General features: G+C 39.3%; 1 protein-coding gene across 1 annotated transcript in view; it reads right to left on the reverse strand.

Annotated features, from left to right (window-relative positions):
- The window catches only part of LOC144030207 (uncharacterized), a 53,225-nt gene extending 47,914 nt beyond the window's left edge, over nt 1-5,311 (reverse strand). The window contains exon 1 of the mRNA XM_077536290.1: nt 5,289-5,311. The gene's annotated coding sequence lies outside the window, so the exon portion shown is untranslated. The remainder of the gene's footprint in view (nt 1-5,288) is intronic.
- Between the last annotated feature and the right edge of the window lie 15,972 nt (nt 5,312-21,283).

Here is a 21,283-nt window from a genome sequence, read left to right on the forward strand (position 1 = left end):
AATAAAGGGCACCTCATTGACAAGGACAGCTGACCTGATTGCCTTGAACCTTGTTTTTTTTGTTGTTGTTGATTTTTTTCCCGCCTTTTCTTCTTGTAGGTGAAACACCTTTTTTGACTATTTAAAACTGATTTGAATCGGATGCATATTTTTGAAGGATATGAACACATGCAGCCACTTTTTAGTGTTTAATAAGTGGGACAGTATGCACTGCTTTGAAGACCCCTTTTTCTTTTATTGCTCAGTTCCGTAGAATCCAATATTATATTTGGCAGAGGAATCTTACAGTTATAATTCTTTAATTAAAAAAATATATATATACAAGATTTCTTCTGTAAACATCAGCAAGTGTATAATTTATACATATATTTAAAGCGACACAAGACTTCTAACATTAGGGATTGTGTAGCAAGAATAAAAGTGCAAATATCTCTGGCATCTTATTCCCGGAATTTTCTTTTAAACCAATTAAGTATCAAGATAAAAACATACCATGATGAACGCCATTATCCTGGTCATGTGATCATGATGACGTATCCTGTGCATAAACGAAAATCGGCTTCTGTCATTTCATTTTCTATCCCAATTACTGTGCCAATTCTGGTCAGAGTAAAATCCTCAACACGTGATCGGATCATGTCATTCCGTGTGGGGGTGGGGTGGTTGCCTCTCTTAATGTGGGCTAAAGCGTGCTTATGATGTAGCTTAGCCTAGCAGAGTAAAAGTCAGCTGGATGTTTACCCACAAATTACATGAACAATGTCAATGTTGACTTGACTTGTAATTTGAGCCTCTGTAACACGCAACCTGCAGACACTCTCCAACTAACTCGCTATGATCCGGCCGGCTGATTGTGTCCTCCTTATTGGATGGTTTCATCTACAGTGTTCATACAAATGTTTGACGAGTTCTACATGGGTGTCCTGCTTTTGAAGAAGTGCTTCTTTGCTATAAGGCGTAATTCCACCTTTGATGTCCGCCATGGGACGCATTAAAGCCCCAGTGTGTAGCTCACGACCCCCATCTATCGGTCAAACAAGAGAATGCAATGATTTTAACCACACGAACTACGGTGTCCCAGAGAGTCCATACTTCACTAGCTTACCACCGATTTCACCAGAACAGAAGAGCAAACGACTTCTGGTATTCCCTCGAGTGATGACGTAAGTGAATTGCATTTGTTAAGACATACTGTACAGATCCCTAAATTTGTGATTTAGTCATTTAATTTCAGAATTAATATTTTTGTGGCATTGTTAGGAAATACTGTACGTCAGCTAATGCTAATGGATATCTATGTTCATATTTGTTAGTGCAGCTAAACCATGCAACAGAGAACACACAGTTATGTTATATGTTTTATAGACATTTGGACCATCTCAAAGAGGGTGAGGAGGGGGCGAGGGAGACGACGAGGAAGAGAACACGGAGGGGAACGCGGTGTCTGGTAACGTACAATTATGTCAGCATGGAAAAATAATCCATTCGAGCCTGCATGTGAATGGCTCAAAACATACCTTTGCTTGGAATATGTGGTATTTAGATTACATCGTTTGCTGATTTGTTTAGTATATCGTACAAAATAATGGTGTTAAATGAACTACACATCTGCAACTCAGACTCGTAAATTCCCCCCGTCTTGTAACTGCTAACCACTCAGAAAAGTGCTGCTTACAAAAACATTTGAAACACTTTACTCAGATATCGATTTGTCACCATTGTTGAATTGAGTGGGTCAGATGTAACGCCATATCATGTAGAATGAGATAATAAATTAATGGACTAGACTCCATTCTTAGTTCGAGACCAATTGGTGTCTACATGAGTGAAAACCAAAACCAAATGGCCTCTGTGTGTAGCTCCCTAATGCAACCACCAGATGCCGCCAAACCTGTACAACCAAGCCGCACTCAGCCCAGCCCGGACATCCCATATAAGGAGATATGACAAATACAATTTAAGTGTAAATAAATGGTATCCTGAACTAAGTAATAATACACATATACACAATCTATATTCGACAATTGTTAACCTGATTTATGGATCAATGATTACAGCACATTGACGCCAACTATGAAGTTTGCTGTCTTTTCTTTTATTTTCTTTACAAGCGATACTGTCTTAATCGCTGATAATATTGCTGTAACTGCATTGAGTGAAAAGATTACCTGTATGTATTGTCCTCTCAACAATGACCTGCATGATGTGAAACAAGAACTAGAATTAACCTGTTAATATTCCCTGAGAGAAATTGGGATTAACATGTCATGTATATACATGTTATTCATGCTAGCTTAAATTATGTTTAGGACATTTTATGTACTAAAGTTTATGATTGCTGAATAAGAGCCAAGGCCTTTGACATATGAGATTATGAGTAGAATAGAAGTGTCATAATGACAAAAACAGGAACTGGTTGCGCTCCGTGGTGTGCGTAGCTTAGCAACCAGTTTCCTCTGCAAGTTTAGTTCCGTTATGCGCTTATAACTCATCTATGTGGAAAGTACCGAGAGCAAAAGTCCCCTTGCGCATTGATATGTGAAAGGACTGGAAATCCCCCAAGAACGCGGAAGGACACACTCACACTGAGGAAACCAGTGACACGGACCAGAGGTTATAAAGGATCTTCTCCAACGAGGATCTACGCTCTCTCTTCGTCACCCTGCGATGTGATCTGGATGGAGTGTGTTGCTGAAGACGGATTCGCGGCAGCGTGGGACTTAGGTTTTTCCACGAAGGGACTTTGACTTTTAGCCGTGACTGGATCTTTCTTCACAGATTGGGTAAAGTACAAAACTTTTATTAATAAGGTGTTAAGAGGAAGATATGAAAGATTAATCGCGTGTAGGGTAAGAGCCATTTAACCACTCCCATATCTTCGAATTATTTTTAGCCAAAAACGCCTTATTCTAAATCGCCGGTGAGGGAAAAGGGGAATTTCTAACCCTTTGATTGAAGAGTTGATCAGGACATATTTCCCGATTTAAGTCCTGCGGGTAAGCGGAAGTTGACACCATGTTGAACAGTTTTACCTAATAAATATCACTAAGCAACTTAGTTTTGATTGAAGATACAACAGCTTCCTTGTACTTCGATGTGCAGGAATTTACATGGCTTTCACAAATAGTCTTGCTCATGTAATGTGTACTTCATTGGCTCAGTGACTTTCAGTTCATTGTTTGGTACCTCATCTGACATACAATTGTTACCTTCTTGCAGAGACTCGTACAGGAAATGACCCTGGAGAAACATGAAGATATCCAAGTCCAGCTGATAGACACCAAGAAATACTTTTTGACACACTGCTGGCACATCAGCACCACCATGATTTCCTGTACCTGGATCCCAGACTGCAGTACCTTGGTGGCCTTGTGGCAAATAAGTGACACTTTCCCAGATCCTCAAGGACAATACAAAGGTTTTTTACCTGGCATATAATTACTCCATGTCTGACACTGGTTTGTTGTAGTTTGTATAACTTGTATATTGTTGTGTGTCAATTTGTACATTTAGAATAACTAAAAAATACTATTTCCTTTGGTGTCAACATGCAGTGTTCATTCGACACCTAACCTAACACTATTTTACATGACCAGAAATGTAAAACATCAAAAGCCTGGGGAATTATTATAAATGCTTGCAATGACAAGGACTTCTTCATTGGCCAATGAATGTAAGGTACAGTACATGAAAATGAATAAATAAAATGTCTACATGAAATGAACATATTAACTTAAAAAAAAAAAATGCTGTTAGAATATAATGAGCTACATGAATTGCACTTGTTCCAGAAATTTACCAATACTCTGTGCATTTCAATATATGGAAAATGGACATACAGGTTTGGGCCAAAAGTAGTGTTACAGAGCAGGAATGTGTTGTACACAGCTAAAATATCTAATTATCTCAATACCATGATGGTGGGTTTTTTGTGCTGACATTGTCCCCCATTAACATTGCAACATTTCTCAAACTCTCCAGAACACATAGTATGATCTGTAACGCTACTTTTCGCCTACTCTACATTATTGGGGCAAAACTAAGGAAGGGTTGTCCATTGATTGTGTGAACAGACTACAGTAATAATGAAGTCACTTCAATGTTTGCTGGTTTTATTAAGTTTGACATGCTCCTTGACTGCACAAGTACATGTTATGGAGTGAGGGCATGTTCCCACCAACGATGATATCATATTCTTCAAAGGCTTGCTGAGGAAAGTGAGGGAGGAGTCACTCCATGGCTTCAGACACCTGGTCAGCAGGTCCTGTGTAAAACAAGTGGTGCTTGTACATGTGACCATTCTGTATTGCTTCACACAAAAAGTTAATGTAGTGTGTAATACCGTCCATATGTAAATGATATACCAAGACCTCGGCTGACTTCAGTTTGTTGCAGCTCAGATATGGTAGGTGGAGATACTGGTGGTACAACACTAAACCTTCTGGGGTCCTCCATCCGAAGTGTCCTCATTCGGGGCATTCCAATTTGGCTGCGGACTCTCCTGTTGATGTTTTTTTTTTCTTGCAGGTCGGTGATGTATTTAAACAGTGCATGAATGCTTGTATACATCAGAATATGGTTCTGGAACCCCTCAAGTTTGGCTGTTGATCTAGTGTGACACAAGCAAAAACAAAATAAAAAAAAATAAATTGATGATACTAATATATGTCACCACATTTCCAACAAAGCCCCCAAAACATTGTATTAGCTAGATTAAAGTAACTTGACTGCATACGGCATAGAATATGCAAAGGCTGCTTGCTTGTCGAGTTTCCGTGGAAAACGTAGCAGCCTGTAAATTCTTGTGCACCCAATTACACAATGGACCAGTACACACTTGAGTGAGAGAGTTCAGACTAGCAGTGCTTGCAGTACAGCCAGCATTCAAGTCCAGAAAGTTATTCCCTGCCGAAAATTAATTTCGAGAACACTATTTTCACCAACCACAACAAAAATAATCATTTTCAAATCCTCCACTAATACAGTATGCTTTAGATTCTCAATTGAAGTTATGGGCAAATATACCTCCGAAATCACAGTTACTTTACATTACACAATAACTTGCGCATTTACTCTGAATATAACCTGCCAGCAGGAATCATTTTGAATCATTTTTTTTTTCAAAGCAAAGCAAAGTAGCTACATAACGAAATTGTTCGAGTGATGTGGAGTTGCTAATCAACAGCTACAGTGATCGTAAAACAATGGTACGAACATCGTATTAATTAGTACGGTGTATACTTTTTCTCTCGCTCTCAAAACGTAAACACAAATGTACTCTTACTTACCGGTCAAGTAGAAAGCAGTCGAAGGCACCGGCATTTCCCAAACCAAGTCTGTTCCTCATTTCTCTCCATCTGGCAAATGCGGCTACAATATAAACTCTTGTTTGGTCGCGCTGAAATAAAATAAATTCCCAAAGCAATTGTGATGCTTGATAATGCTCTCTTCGGGGACCGGAAACTCTTCCTCTTCGTTTACATGCGGTCGCCACACAAACCGGAAGTGCGTCTGCAAAGGCGTTCCAAAAACACGTTAAGAAATGGATTGCTGAAATTTGTCTTTGATGGCACCCGTAGCAGAAAGATGGCAGCGAAACATGGTGGACACTAGAAGGCGCGGCGCGGCCATGTAAAATAATTAGTGATTTCTAGACTTACCATTATATTTTAGAAAAGTACGTTTATGCGATACAACAAATCTATTTACTTACTAACACAAACATTTTTTTTTTTAATGAATTAATTATTTCAACACTAGATGCCACTGTATAATACTGAGTGTACCTTTAACTCCTTGTGAGTTCTTTATCGTCACTGGCAGCCATGTCATTCAATGTGTATTTTATGCACGCGATACGTCACGATGTTCACGTCCAAAATGACCGATACTGTACTCGATACAAAAATATTCACAAAAGTTCTTTCAAGGACTCATTAAATTGCTAAAATGTATTATGTGTAAACCAACCTTAATAAATTGAAAGGAAATTTTGTTTCCCGCTCTTATGTTTGACTCTGTGGCATCCTGATCAAGTTGTCACGGTAGGGGTGTGGTGGATGGACCCAGAGGCGGAATAACCAGGCAGGGAGAAGTGGAATGACAGCAACCAGAAAGACTTTGACAGGATGAAATGGGGATTGAACTGGCATGACGAACCTGGACTGACTTGCATGGACAGATGCAGAGGCTTGACGTGGACGGAAGACTTGAAGGCTTGACGTGGCGTGGGTGACTTGGAAGACGTGGCGTGGGTGACTTGGAAGACGTGGCGTGGGTGACTTGGAAGACGTGGCGTGGGTGACTTGGAAGACGTGGCGTGGGTGACTTGGAAGACGTGGCGTGGGTGACTTGGCAGACTGACACAATACTGTGACCCAAACATTCACCATCTAACGTGAAAACATTCAAACAACATGCAAAGCTCCCACACCTGCGTGAGACAAACACCACTCCCTTATACCAACACTAATGACACTAACAGGACACACCTGGGAGACACAGCAGGCAGAGGGCACTAATTAGGTCACACAAACGGGGAGGGAAGGCACACACAGGTGGACAAAGTTAACCATAACGAGACTGGGGGAAAAAAAGACAGGAACACCAGACAACCAACACTCACCAAAATAAAACAAAAACCCAAACAAACTGAAACAGACAGAAGTGGCTTTCATCACTCAATGCTCAGTCTACAGTTGTAATTTTACATCAATGTGCATGACTGTCAAATTAAGTGAACAACACAGTCAAGCACGACGTCAGTATACTTTATAGTACATATTCTAACTCACTTAAAAATTCATGAAACACTTTTGTTATTTAATATTACCATCACTAGATTTCAGACAATGGTAGTTCGTCTCTGTGTGCCCTGCGATTGGCTGGCAACCAGTCCAGGGTGTCCCCCGCCTACTGCCCAGAGCCAGCTGAGATAGGCGCCAGCACCCCCCGCGACCCTTGTGAGGAATAAGCCGTCAAGAAAATGGATGGATGGATGGATGTAATCAACCAGGCAAAAGATACTAATGGTCATTGGTTAATGGTGGTGATTGAAATTGATGGGGTTAATTTTATTTTGGTTTGGGTGTATGGCTACAACAGAAGGGCTCAAAACAAACAATACTATCTTCATTTAAGTGGAATGTTGGAAAGTCACTTATAATACTGATAAAGTTATTGTGGGTGGGGATTTTAATTTAGTCCCAGATCTTTGGTTGGATATAGGCTTCCTCCAAGAGGCCAATGTCACAACTATGACGACGTTTTTGTTGATTTTGTATCCAAGGGAAGCTTAATTGATTATTGGAGAATGAAAAATATTCTTACAAAGAAATATAGGTGGTTTAACGCTGCCAATAATGGACAGTGTTCACGGCTAAATTATTGGTTGATCTCGTCAAATTTAATTCATAATGTCCATAAATGTGAAATGTCAGCATCTCCCTTGACTGATCATTGTTAGGGCCCGAGCAGCGACTGCTGCGAGGTCCCTATTGTTTTTGTAAAAATTAATATTATTATTATTATTAGGGCCCGAGCAGCGACCGCTGCAAGATCCCTCTTGTTTTTGTAAGAATTATTAGGGCCCGAGCAGCGACCGCTGCGAGGTCCCTATTGTTTTTGTAAAAATTATTATTATTATTATTATTATTGTTAGGGCCCGAGCAGCGACCGCTGCGAGGTCCCTCTTGTTTTTGTAAGAATTATTAGGGCCCGAGCAGCGACCGCTGCGAGGTCCCTCTTGTTTTTGTAAGAATTATTAGGGCCCGAGCAGAGACCGCTGTGAGGTCCCTATTGTTTTTGTAAAAATTATTATTAGGGCCCGAGCAGCGACCGCTGCGACGTCCCTCTTGTTTTTGTAAGAATTATTATTAGGGCCCGAGCAGCGACCGCTGCGAGGTCCCTCTTGTTTTTGTAAGAATTCTTCTTCTTCTTCTTCTTCTTCTTCTTCTTCTTCTTCTTCTTCTTCTTCTTCTTCTTCTTCTTCTTCTTCTTCTTCTTCTTCTTCTTCTTCGTAAACGATCGCATTTTTGAGGGCCTAAACATTTACGAAAACTCACCAAACTTTGCAGTCTCTTCGGGCCCGGCGAAAAATTTGATATTATGTAGTTGCCATAACAATGCGACTCTATAGCGCCCCCTAGCGTAGAAAAATAAAAACCAATCCCGGCCCGTTTGACCTAGAGCTACGAAAATTGCCAGGCACGTGTAGCACCCCGAGACGCACAAAAAAAGTCAGTGGAAGCCATTTCCTAAAATGTACAGGAAGTGAGCTATGAATTTTTGAATGTCCAATTTTGGCCCATTTTGGCCCATTCACTGTAGTCATACTTTTTCCCCCTTTGCAAATATTTTTCAGCCAGTTGACTTCAAACTTGCCATGTGTCATCTCAAGACCCAAGACAACAACTGGGCAAAATATCTTGACTTTTTGGAATACTATATGACGGGGGCGGGGCATCAAATATTGCCTTTAAAATTTAATTTGTCCAGAAAGACAAAATGCTGAATAACTCCCATGAACAAGCTCCAAAAAATCTCAAACTTCTCATGCAACTTAATAGTCACGGCCTGAAAACATCTATATGATACAATTCTGTTATATATATAGCGCCACCTAGTGGTGACAATAAATGTCATACTTTACGTTTTTAGCTACTGTGCCAAGCTCTTTGAAGGGATCCAGTTGAAAATTGGTCAGACAAGCCTTAAGATGTTGATCATGCCCCACACCGAATATTGTAACTTTTCGCCAAAGGGCGTGGCCTCTACGGTGCCGTAAAGTCTGGTAATTTTTCGTGGCAATAAAAGCTGCTTTCACTTGATCCAGGTAATCCTATCTTCCTATCTTCTCAAAATTTCACACATTTGATGAAAGTCCAGCCCTTAAGACATCTACGAACTTATATTTCATCTTACTGTTAGCGCCACCGTCTGGCAATTTTTTTTTTAACGATTTTTCTTAAATGTTTTTCTCCAACCACATTAACTGCACCTACCTCATATTTGCTCAGATGAGGGTTTCGGTCTTCATGATGTCACAACACGAAGTTTGTGAGTTTTCGCGAATCGCTGTGGGCATGGCTAAGCGCTGTTCGCCAAGAAAACAACACCAATTTTGAGGGCCTAAACCGGCACAGAAACGCATGAAACTTGGCACACACATCTGGCCTGGCAAAATGAGCGATATTTTATCCTGGATTGTGCTATTTTTACAGAAATGACTCAATAGCGCCCCCTAGAAAATTTTAATGAAGCAGCCCCGGTTGTACGTTTAAGCAAGATCTACGAAAATTTTTAGGTGTATGAGGGAGCCCAAGACCTACAAAAAAGTCTCTTGGACCCATATGCTAAAATGAACAGGAAGTGAGCTACGAAATTTTGAATGTCCCATTTTTTACGATTTTAGCACATTTACAGGGGGCATACTTTTGCCCACTTCTCCTACACGTTTCATCCGACTGACTTCAGACTATGGGCTATGTCAAGACCTGAGCCAACGACAGGGAGAAAAATCTTGACTTTTCTAAATACTATATGATGAGGGCGGGGCATCAAAATTTGTGTTTCGCAATGAAAAATTATATGCTTAATAACTCTCCGGTACATGCTCCAAAAAATCCCAAACTTGACATGTATGTTTATAGTCAAGGCCTGAAGCTATCTCTATGACAACATTCAGTTATATATGCAGCGCCACCTAGCCCTTGAGGCAGAAAAAAAAAATACCCCACTTACGGTATTTTTACAAAAATTGTAAACATGTTTCGCAATGAAAAAGGATATGCTTAATAACTCCCCGGTGCATGCTCCAAAAAAATCCCAAACTTGACATGTATGCTTATAATCAAGGCCTGAAGGTATCTCTATGACAACATTCAGTTATAAATACAGCTCCACCTAGCCCTTGAGGCATTAAAAAAAAAAAATACCCCACATACGGTATTTTGTACAAAAAATGTAAACTCATTCTTAGTGTGATAATAAGTCATTTATGAATATTCTTTTACTTTCCATTACTCAAAATGTTCACTGGCATCAGACTTATCCAAACATATGTACTTTTTTAATTATTTTTGATAGCCTCTATGGACATTAAAAGCAATATCGTGAATGAAGGATATGCTTAATAACTCCATGGTACATGCTCAAAAAAAAATCCCACACTTGACATATATGTTTAGAGTCAAGGCTTGAAGGTATCTCTATGACAACATTCCATTATATATATATCGCCACCTAACCCTTGAGGCATAAAAAAAGTATACCCCACTTCACGGTATTTTTGCAAAAATTGTAAACTCTTTGTAAGTGTGATAACTAAGTCATTTATGAATATTATTTTAGTTTCCACCATTCAAAATGTTCACTGGCATCAGACCTATCCAAACATGCATACTTTTTTATTTAGTTTGATTTAATTTTGATAGCCTCTATGGACAATAAAAGCAATATTGTGCAATGAGTACGAGTGATGATGCGTACATATATTTTTACAAAAAATACCAATCAGGGCAACGTATTGACTAAAAATAAAAAAGGATGCTGATTTTTGCAGATCTTAACGTTCACAAAAACCCATTGAGCTTGACACATTCATCACACCTGGCAAAGAAAATTCACATGTAAAGGTTTATCATGCCATTTTCAAAGAAATTCTGCTTCCAATGTGACAGGACCCCTAACGTGCAAGTACCCCAACGTGGCCCGGGCTGCGAGGGCCCTGTATAGCTGCTCGCAGCTCTAGTTAGGGCCCAAGCAGCGACCGCTGCGAGGTCCCTATTGTTTTTGTAAAAATTATTATTATTATTATTATTATTATTATTATTATTATTATTAGGGCCCGAGCAGCGACCGCTGCGAGGTCCCTATTGTTTTTGTAAAAATTATTATTATTAGGGCCCGAGCAGCTACCGCTGCGAGGTCCCTATTGTTTTTCGATCGGATTATTATTATTATTAGGGCCCGAGCAGCGACCGCTGCGAGGTCCCTATTGTTTTTGTAAAAATTATTATTATTATTATTAGGGCCCGAGCAGCGGCGGCGGCGGTGCCGCTGCGAGGCCCTATTGTTTTTGTAGGAATTCTTCTTCTTATTATTATTATTAGGGCCCGAGCAGCGACCGCTGCGAGGTCCCTATTGTTTCTGAAGGAATTCTTATTATTAGGGCCCGAGCAGCGGCGGCGGCGGTGCCGCTGCGAGGCCCTATTGTTTTTGTAGGAATTCTTCTTATTATTATTATTATTATTAGGGCCCGAGCAGCGACCGCTGCGAGGTCCCTATTGTTTCTGAAGGAATTCTTATTATTAGGGCCCGAGCAGCGACCGCTGCGAGGTCCCTATTGTTCCTGAAGGAATTCTTATTAGGGCCCGAGCAGCGGCGGCGGCGGTGCCGCTGCGAGGCCCTATTGTTTTTGTAGGAATTCTTATTATTATTATTATTATTATTATTATTCTCCGCAAACAATCGCATTTTTGAGACACTAAACGTGACCGAAAACTCACCAAACTTTACACGCACATCAGGCCTGGCGAAAAATTTGATATTTTAAAGTCGCCATACATGATAACAGAAAAATGGCTCCTTAGCGCCCCCTACATAGGTTAAACGGATCCCTGTCCTGCTACGATTGTCCGACGGCTATGAAAATTGTGTGGCACCTGTAGCACATCCCAATGAACAAAAACCTCTTTGAAGTGTGTACCCTAAAATAGACAGAAAGTGAGGTATGAGTATTTAAATGTCCAATTTTGGCCCAGTTTTGCATATTTACAGGGGTCATACTTTTGCCCGCTTCTCCTACACGGTTAACCCGATTGACTTCAAACTTGGGATGTACCATCTCAACACCTGGGACAACATCATTGTGAAAAATGAAAAGTTTTTGATATACTATATGACAGCGGCGGCGCATCAAATTTAGAGTTTAAAAATTCTTACTTCACGAGGCATTGCCGGTTGTACATTTAATCTAGAGCTACGAAAATTGGTACACATATGTAACAGACTATGACCTACAAAAAACTCTTTTTGAACCATATGCTAAACCTAACAGGAAGTCCACCATTTTGATTTATTTTGGAACGTGTTGCCATTTTTTTGGCCATTTCATTGGGGTCTTATTTTAACGAACTCCTCCTACAGTGTTTATCCGATCATCTTCAAACTTGGTGTGATTCATCTTAAGATGTTGAAGATGAAAAGTTATTGAAAGCTTTGTATTTCGTCGCACGCTGTTGTCATGGCATGCACTGTTTGCAAAGGAAAAAAAGTATCCTTAAAGAAGCATTGCCAGTTGTACGAAGCAGCTAGAGCTACGAAAATTTGTAGACATATGTAACAGCCCAAGATGTACAAAAAAGTCTCTTGGTGCCCTGTGCTAAACCCAACAGGAAGTCCCCCAGGGGCCGGGCATCACATTTTGAGCTAAAAAAACCTCCTCTTTAACAAAGCATACCCGGCTGTACGTTTCACCTAGAGTTACCAAAATTTGTAGAGGTATATAACAGCCCTCGAGGTACAAAAAACTCTTTTTGAACCATATGCTAAACCTAACAGGACGTCCGCCATTTTGATTTACTTTGGAATGTGTTGCCATTTTTTTTTGGCCATTTCATAGGAGTCATATTTTAACAAACTGCTCCTACAGAGTTTATCCGATCATCTTCAAACTTGGTGTGATTCATCTTAAGATGTTGAAAATGAAAAGTTATTGAAAGTTTTTTATTTCGTCACACGCTGTTATCGTGGCATGCACTTTTTGCAAAGGAAAAAAATCCTTCTTAATGAAGCATTCCCAGTTGTACGAAGCAGCTAGAGCGACGAAAAATTGTAGACATATGTAACAGCCCAGGATGTACAAAAATGTCTCTTGGTGCCATGTGCTAAACGCAACAGGAAGTCCCCCAGGGGCCGGGCATCACATTTTGAGCTAAAAAATTCCTCTTTAACGAAGCATTCCCGGTTGTACGTTTCACCTAGCGCTATGATAATTTGCAGGCATACATAAGAGCCCACGATGTACAAAAAAGTCTCTTGGAACCATGTGCTAAACCAAACAGGAAGTCTGCCATTTTGATTTATGATGGGATTTGTTGCCATTTTTTGTGGCCTTTTTCAGGGGTCATATTTTAACAAACCCCTCCTACAAAATTTATCTGACTGTCTTCAAACTTGGTGTGTTTCATCTTAAGATGTTTAAGATGCAAAGTAATCGAAAGTTTTTTATTTTGTAACACGCTGTTGCCATAGCAATGCATTGTTTGTCAAGTGCTGCTTTTTTTTTTTATACACATGAAAACTCATGAAACTTTGCAAACACATCAGACTCGTCATGAACATGAATTTTCAGAGATTTATTGTGCAATTTGCAATAAATAGCGCCCTCTAGACATTTTTATGAAGCCTTTCCGATTGTATGATTATGCTAGACCTACAAAAAAGTATTATGTAGCCATTTGCCAAACCAAAGAGGAAGTCCGCTATTTTGATTTTATTTTGGGAATTATACATCATTTTTGGCCTTTTTCATTAAACTTTGCACAGACAAGGCATGGAAAAAACTAACATTTTAAATGGTCCTTGTTCCATGTAACAGTTGTCAAGTGCTGCTTTTTTTTTTTTTTTTTTATACACATGAAAACTCATGAAACTTTGCAAACACATCAGACTTGTCATGAACATGAATTTTTAGAGATTTATTGTGCAATTTGCAATAAATAGCGCCCTCTAGACATTTTTATGAAGCATTTCCGATTGTATGATTATGCTAGACCTACAAAAAAGTATTATGTAGCCATTTGCCAAACCAAAGAGGAAGTCCGCTATTTTGATTTTATTTTGGGAATTATACATCATTTTTGGCCTTTCTCATTAAACTTTGCACAGACAAGCCATGGAAAAAAATAACATTTTAAATGGTCCTTGTTCCATGTAACAGTACCCCAACGTGCCAGTACCCTGACGTGCAAGTAACCCAACGTTGTGCTCAATAGCGCCCTCTATGCATTTTTATGGAGCATTTCCAATTGTATGATTCAAGCGATACACAACTAAAGATGACTTGACCAAGATTTATGAAAACTGGGAGGCATACCTATTAGCTTAAGACCTACAAAAGGTATTCTGTAGCCGTATGCTAAACCTAAAAGGAAGTCCACCATTTTGAATTTATTTTGGGAATTGCACACCATATTTTGCGTTTTGATTATACTTTGCACACACAAGGCTTGTCAAAAACATTTTAGATGGTCTTGTCCTATTTGACAGTACCCCAACGTGCCAGTACCCCGACGTGCAAGTACCCCAACGTGGCCCGGGTTGCGAGGGCCCTTTATAGCTGCTCGCAGCTCTAGTTAGGGCCCGAGCAGCGACCGCTGCGAGGTCCCTATTGTTTTTCAAGGAATTCTTATTATTCTTCTTTTTATTTGTTATTATTCTTTTCCGCAAACAATCACATTTTTGAGACACTAAACGTGAACGAAAACTCACCAAACTTTACACACACGTCAGGCCTGGCGAAAAATTTGATATTTTAAAGTCGCCATAGGTGATAACAGAAAAATGGCTCCATAGCGCCACCTACATAGGTTAAACAGATCCCTGGCCCGCTACGATTGTCCGACGGCTATGAAAATTGTGTGGCACCTGTAGCACATCCAGATGAACAAAAACCTCTTTGATGTGTGTACCCTAAAATAGACAGGAAGTGAGATATGAGTATTTAAATGTCCAATTTTGGCCAATTTTTGCACATTTACAGGGGTCATACTTTTGCCTGCTTCTCCTACACGGTTAATCCAATTGACTTCAAACTTGGGATGTACCATCTCAAGACCTGGGACAACACCATGGTAAAAAATCTAAAGTTTTCGAAATACTATATGACGGCGGTGGGACATCAAATTTAGAGTTTCAAAACTCTTACTAAACGTAGTATTGCCGGTTGTATGTTTAACCTAGAGCTACGAAAATTGGTACACATATGTAACAGACTATGACCTACAAAAAAGTCTGTTGGTGCCATATGCTAAACCCAACAGGAAGTCCGCCAGAGGCGGGGCATCAAATTTGGAGTTTCAAAATTCTTACTTAATGAAGCATTCCCGGCTGTATGTTTCACCTAGAGTTACCAAAATTTAAAGACATATGTAACAGCCCTCAAGGTACAAAAAACTCTTTTTGAACCATATGCTAAACCTAACAGAAAGTCCACCATTTTGATTTACTTTGGAACGTGTTCCCATTTTTTTGGCCATTTCATAGGGGTCCTATTTTAACGAACTCCTCTTACAGAGTTTATCCGATCATCTTTAAACTTGGTGTGATTCATCTTAAGATGTTGAAGATGAAAAGTTATTGAAAGCTTTTTATTTCGCTGCACGCTGTTGTCGTGGCATGCACTTGTTTGCAAAGGAAAAAAATTCTTCTTAATGAAGAATTCTCAGTTGTACGAAGCAGCTAGAGCTACGAAAATTTGTAGACATATGTAACAGCCCACGATGTACAAAAAAAGTCTCTTGCTGCTTTGTGCTAAACCCAACAGGAAGTCCCGCAAGGGCCGGGAATCACTTTTTGAGCTAAAAAACTCCTCTTTAACGAAGCATTCCCGGTTGTACCTTTCACCTAGCGCTATGATAATTTGGAGGCATACATAAGAGCCCACGATGTACAAAAAAAGTCTTTTAGAACCATATGCTAAGCCAAACAGGAAGTCCGGCATTTTGATTTACTTTGCTATTTGTAGCCATTTTTTGGGGGCCTTTTATAGGCCTCATATTTTCTACAAAACTTATCAGATTGTCTTCATTCTTTGGCATGTTTCATCTGAAGTATTGCCGGTTATACGTTTAATCTAGAGCTACGAAAATTGGTACACATATGTAACAGACTATGATCTACAAAAAAGCCTGTTGGTGCCATATGCTAAACCTAACAGGAAGTCCGCCAGAGGCAGGGCATCAAATTTTGCATTTCAAAATTTTTACTTAATGAAGCATTTCCGGCTGTACGTTTCACCTAGAGTGACCAAAATTTGAAGACATATGAACAGCCCTCGAGGTACAAAAAACTCTTTTTGAACCATATGCTAAACCTAACAGGAAGTCTGCCATTTTGATTTACTTTGGAACATGTTGCCATTTTTTTGGCCATTTCATAGGGGTCTTATTTTAACGAACTCCTCCTACAGAGTTTATCCGATCATCTTCAAACTTGGTGTGATTCATCTTAAGATGTTGACGATGAAAAGTTATTGAAAGCTTTTTATTTCGTCGCACGCTGTTGTCGTGGCATGCACTGTTGGCAAAGGGAAAAAAAATCCTTCTTAATGCAGCGTTCCCAGTTGGACGAAGCAGCTCGAGCTACAAAAATTTGTAGACATATGTACACATTTGTCCACATATATATATTTACATATGCATGTAAAAAAATTATGTCAGGCTAAACTAAATGGTTGATTAGGCCCCACACATTTTCACCTTACCATACCCGGCCCTCTTTGCAAAAGGTTTGAACACTCCTGGCCTAAACCTAGGTGTATACTCAAACTATGCACGCACATAAAGCCTGGAACAAAATGTGTAATTTAGAGGGTTCTTGTTTTGTTTTTTGTATTCCTTATATTTCATGTCATTATACTTGACACACTATTTTTACTACTCACTGAATCAGTTATAAGAACATTTAATTGATACAATCCAATCACATCCTAGAGAATTGAAAACACATTCAATCATGAGGTTGTTAAGACACATTTACTTCTGTAGCACTTAACCACAAACAAGTTGCGACATCCCCTGATCTAACCCTCCAACCGGGCAAGGAAAAACTTTCAGGGGTCATATTTTAACGAACCCCTCCTACAAAATTTATCCGACTGTCTTCAAACTTGGTGTGTTTCATCTTAAGATGTTTAAGATGCAAAGTAATCGAAAGTTTTTTATTTTGTAACACGCTGTTGCCATAGCAATGCATTGTTTGTCAAATGCTGCTTTTTTTTTTTTATACACATGAAAACTCATGGAACTTTGCAAACACATCAGACTTGTCATGAACATGAATTTTCAGAGATTTATTGTGCAATTTGCAATAAATAGCGCCCTCTAGACCTTTTTATGAAGCATTTCCGATTGTATGATTATGCTAGACCTACAAAAAAGTATTATGTAGCCATTTGCCAAACCAAAGAGGAAGTCCGCTATTTTGATTTTATTTTGGGAATTCTACATCATTTTTGGCCTTTTTCATTCAACTTTGCACAGACAAGGCATGGAAAAAACTAACATTTTAAATGGTCCTTGTTCCATGTAACAGTTGTCAAGTGCTGCTTTTTTTTTTTTTCATACACATGAAAACTCATGAAACTTTGCAAACACATCAGACTTGTCATGAACATGAATTTTCAGAGATTTATTGTGCAATTTGCAATAAATAGCGCCCTCTAGACATTTTTATGAAGCATTTCCGATTGTATGATTATGCTAGACCTACAAAAAAGTATTATGTAGCCATTTGCCAAACCAAAGAGGAAGTCCGCTATTTTGATTTTATTTTGGGAATTATACATAATTTTTGGCCTTCTTCATTAAACTTTGCACAGACAAGGCATGGAAAAAACTAACATTTTAAATGGTCCTTGTTCCATGTAACAGTACCCCAACGTGCCAGTACCCTGACGTGCAAGTAACCCAACGTTGTGCTCAATAGCGCCCTCTATGCATTTTTATGGAGCATTTCCAATTGTATGATTCAAGCGATACACAACTAAAGATGACTTGACCTAGATTTGTGAAAACTGGGAGGCATACCTATTAGCTTAAGACCTACAAAAAGTATTCTGTAGCCGTATGCTAAACCTAAAAGGAAGTCCGCCATTTTGAATTTATTTTGGGAATTGCGCACCATATTTTGCGTTTTGATTAAACTTTGCACACACAAGGCTTGTCAAAAACATTTTAGATGGTCCTTGTCCTATTTGACAGTACCCCAACGTGCCAGTACCCCGACGTGCAAGTACCCCAACGTGGCACGCCTTTGCTGTAGCGATGCATTGTTTGCAAAGAATTTTTTTTTTTATATGATTCAGCAAGATGTGTGAATATTGGGAGGCATACCTATCAGCCGAATACCTCGACAAAGCATTCCATAGCAATGTGAACAAACACAAAAAGCATGGCAAAACATTTACAATTTAGATGGTTTCTTATGAAACAGTACCCTAACGTGCCAGTACCCCGACGTGCAAATACCCCAACGTGGCACGGGTTGCGAGGGCCCTTTATAGCTGCTCGCAGCTCTAGTTATTCTTCTTCTTCTTCTTCTTTTTCTTTGTTATTATTCTTTTCCGCAAACAACCACATTTTTGAGGCACTAAACATGAACGAAAACTCACCAAACTTTACACGCAGATCGGGCCTGGCGAAAAATTTGATATTTTAAGGTCGCCATACATGATAACAGAAAAATGGCTCTGTAGCGCCACCTACATAGGTTTAACGGATCCCTGTCCCGCTACGATTGTCCTATGGCTACGAAAATTGTGTGGCACCTGTAGCACATCCAGATGAACAAAAACCTCTTTGATATGTGTACCCTAAAATAGACAGGAAGTGAGGTATGAGTATTTGAATGTCCAATTTTGGCCCATTTTTGCACATTTACAGGGGTCATACTTTTGCCCGCTTCTCCTACACGGTTAACCCGATTGACTTCAAACTTGGGCTGTACCATCTCAACACCTGGGACAACATCATGGTAAAAAATCTAAAGTTTTTGACATACTATATGACGGTGGCGGGGCATCAAATTTACAGTTTCAAAATTCTTACTTAACGAAGCATTGCCGGTGGTACGTTTAATCGAGAGCTACGAAAATTGGTACACATATGTAACAGACTATGATCTACAAAAAAGCCTGTTGGTGCCATATGCTAAACCTAACAGGAAGTCCGCCAGAGGCGAGGCATCAAATTTTGTGTTTCAAAATTCTAACTTAATGAAGCATTCCCGGCTGTACATTTCACATAGAGTTACCAAAATTTGAAGACATATGTAACAGCCCTCAAGGTACAAAAAACTCTTTTTGAACCATATGCTAAACCGAACAGGAAGTCCGCCATTTTGATTTACTTTGGAACGTGTTGCCATTTTTTGGGCCATTTCATAGGGGTCTTATTTTAACGAACTCCTCCTACAGAGTTTATCCGATCATCTCCAAACTTGGTGTGATTCATCTTAAGATGTTGAAGATGAAAAGTTATTGAAAGCTTTTTATTTTGTCGCACGCTGTTGCCGTGGCATGCACAGTTTGCAAAGGAAAAAATTCCTTCTTAATGAAGCATTCCCAGTTGTACGAAGCAGCTAGAGCTACGAAAATTTGGAGACAAATGTAACAGCCCACGATGTACAAAAAAGTCTCTTGGTGCCATGTGCTAAACCCAACAGGAAGTCCCGTAGGGGCCGGGCATCACATTTTGAGCTAAAAAACTCCTCTTTAACGAAGCATTCCCGGTTGTACGTTTCACCTAGCGCTATGATAATTTAGAGGCATACATAAGAGCCCACGATGTACAAAAAAGTCTCTTGGAACCATGTGCTAAACCAAACAGGAAGTCCGCCATTTTGATTTATGATGGGATTTGTAGCCTTTTTTTGTGGCCTTTTTTAGGGGTCATATTTTAACTCCTCCTACAAAATTCATCCGACCGTGTTCAAACTTGGTGTGATTCATCTTAAGATGTTGAAGATGAAAAGTTATTGAAAGCTTTTTATTTTGTCGCACGCTGTTGCCGTGGCATGCACAGTTTGCAAAGGAAAAAATTCCTTCTTAATGAAGCATTCCCAGTTGTACGAAGCAGCTAGAGCTACGAAAATTTGGAGACAAATGTAACAGCCCATGATGTACAAAAAAGTCTCTTGGTGCCATGTGCTAAACCCAACAGGAAGTCCCGTAGGGGCCGGGCATCACATTTTGAGCTAAAAAACTCCTCTTTAACGAAGCATTCCCGGTTGTACGTTTCACCTAGCGCTATGATAATTTGCAGGCATACATAAGAGCCCATGATGTACAAAAAAGTCTCTTGGAACCATGTGCTAAACCAAACAGGAAGTCTGCCATTTTGATTTATGATGGGGTTTGTTGCCATTTTTTGTGGCCTTTTTCAGGGGTCATATTTTAACGAACCCCTCCTACAAAATTTATCCGACTGTCTTCAAACTTGGTGTGTTTCATCTTAAGATGTTTAAGATGCAAAGTAATCGAAAGTTTTTTATTTTGTAACACGCTGTTGCCATAGCAATGCATTGTTTGTCAAGTGCTGCTTTTTTTTTTTTTTATACACATGAAAACTCATGAAACTTTGCAAACACATCAGACTTGTCAGGAACATGAATTTTCAGAGATTTATTGTGCAATTTGCAATAAATAGCGCCCTCTAGACATTTTTATGAAGCATTTCCGATTGTATGATTATGCTAGACCTACAAAAAAGTATTATGTAGCCATTTGCCAAACCGAAGAGGAAGTCCGCTATTTTGATTTTATTTTGGGAATTATACATCATTTTTGGCCTTTTTCATTAAACTTTGCACAGACAAGGCATGGAAAAAAATAACATTTTAAATGGTCCTTATTCCATGTAACAGTTGTCAAGTGCTGCTTTTTTTTTTTTTTATACACATGAAAACTCATGAAACTTTGCAAACACATCAGACTTGTCATGAACATGAATTTTTCAGAGATTTATTGTGCAATTTGCAATAAATAGCGCCCTCTAGACATTTTTATGAAGCATTTCCGATTGTATGATTATGCTAGACCTACAAAAAAGTATTATGTAGCCATTTGCCAAACCAAAGAGGAAGTCCGCTATTTTGATTTTATTTTGGGAATTATACATCATTTTTGGCCTTTTTCATTAAACTTTGCACAGACAAGGCATGGAAAAAAATAACATTTTAAATGGTCCTTGTTCCATGTAACAGTACCCCAACGTGCCAGTACCCTGACGCGCAAGTAACCCAACGTTGTGCTCAATAGCGCCCTCTATGCATTTTTATGGAGCATTTCCAATTGTATGATTCAAGCGATACACAACTAAAGATGACTTGACCAAGATTTATGAAAACTGGGAGGCATACCTATTAGCTTAAGACCTACAAAAAGTATTCTGTAGCCGTATGCTAAACCTAAAAGGAAGTCCACCATTTTGAATTTATTTTGGGAATTGCACACCATATTTTGCGTTTTGATTAAACTTTGCACACACAAGGCTTGTCAAAA

This window comes from Festucalex cinctus, chromosome 11, assembly GCF_051991245.1.
Source record: "Festucalex cinctus isolate MCC-2025b chromosome 11, RoL_Fcin_1.0, whole genome shotgun sequence".
NCBI lineage: Eukaryota > Metazoa > Chordata > Actinopteri > Syngnathiformes > Syngnathidae > Festucalex > Festucalex cinctus.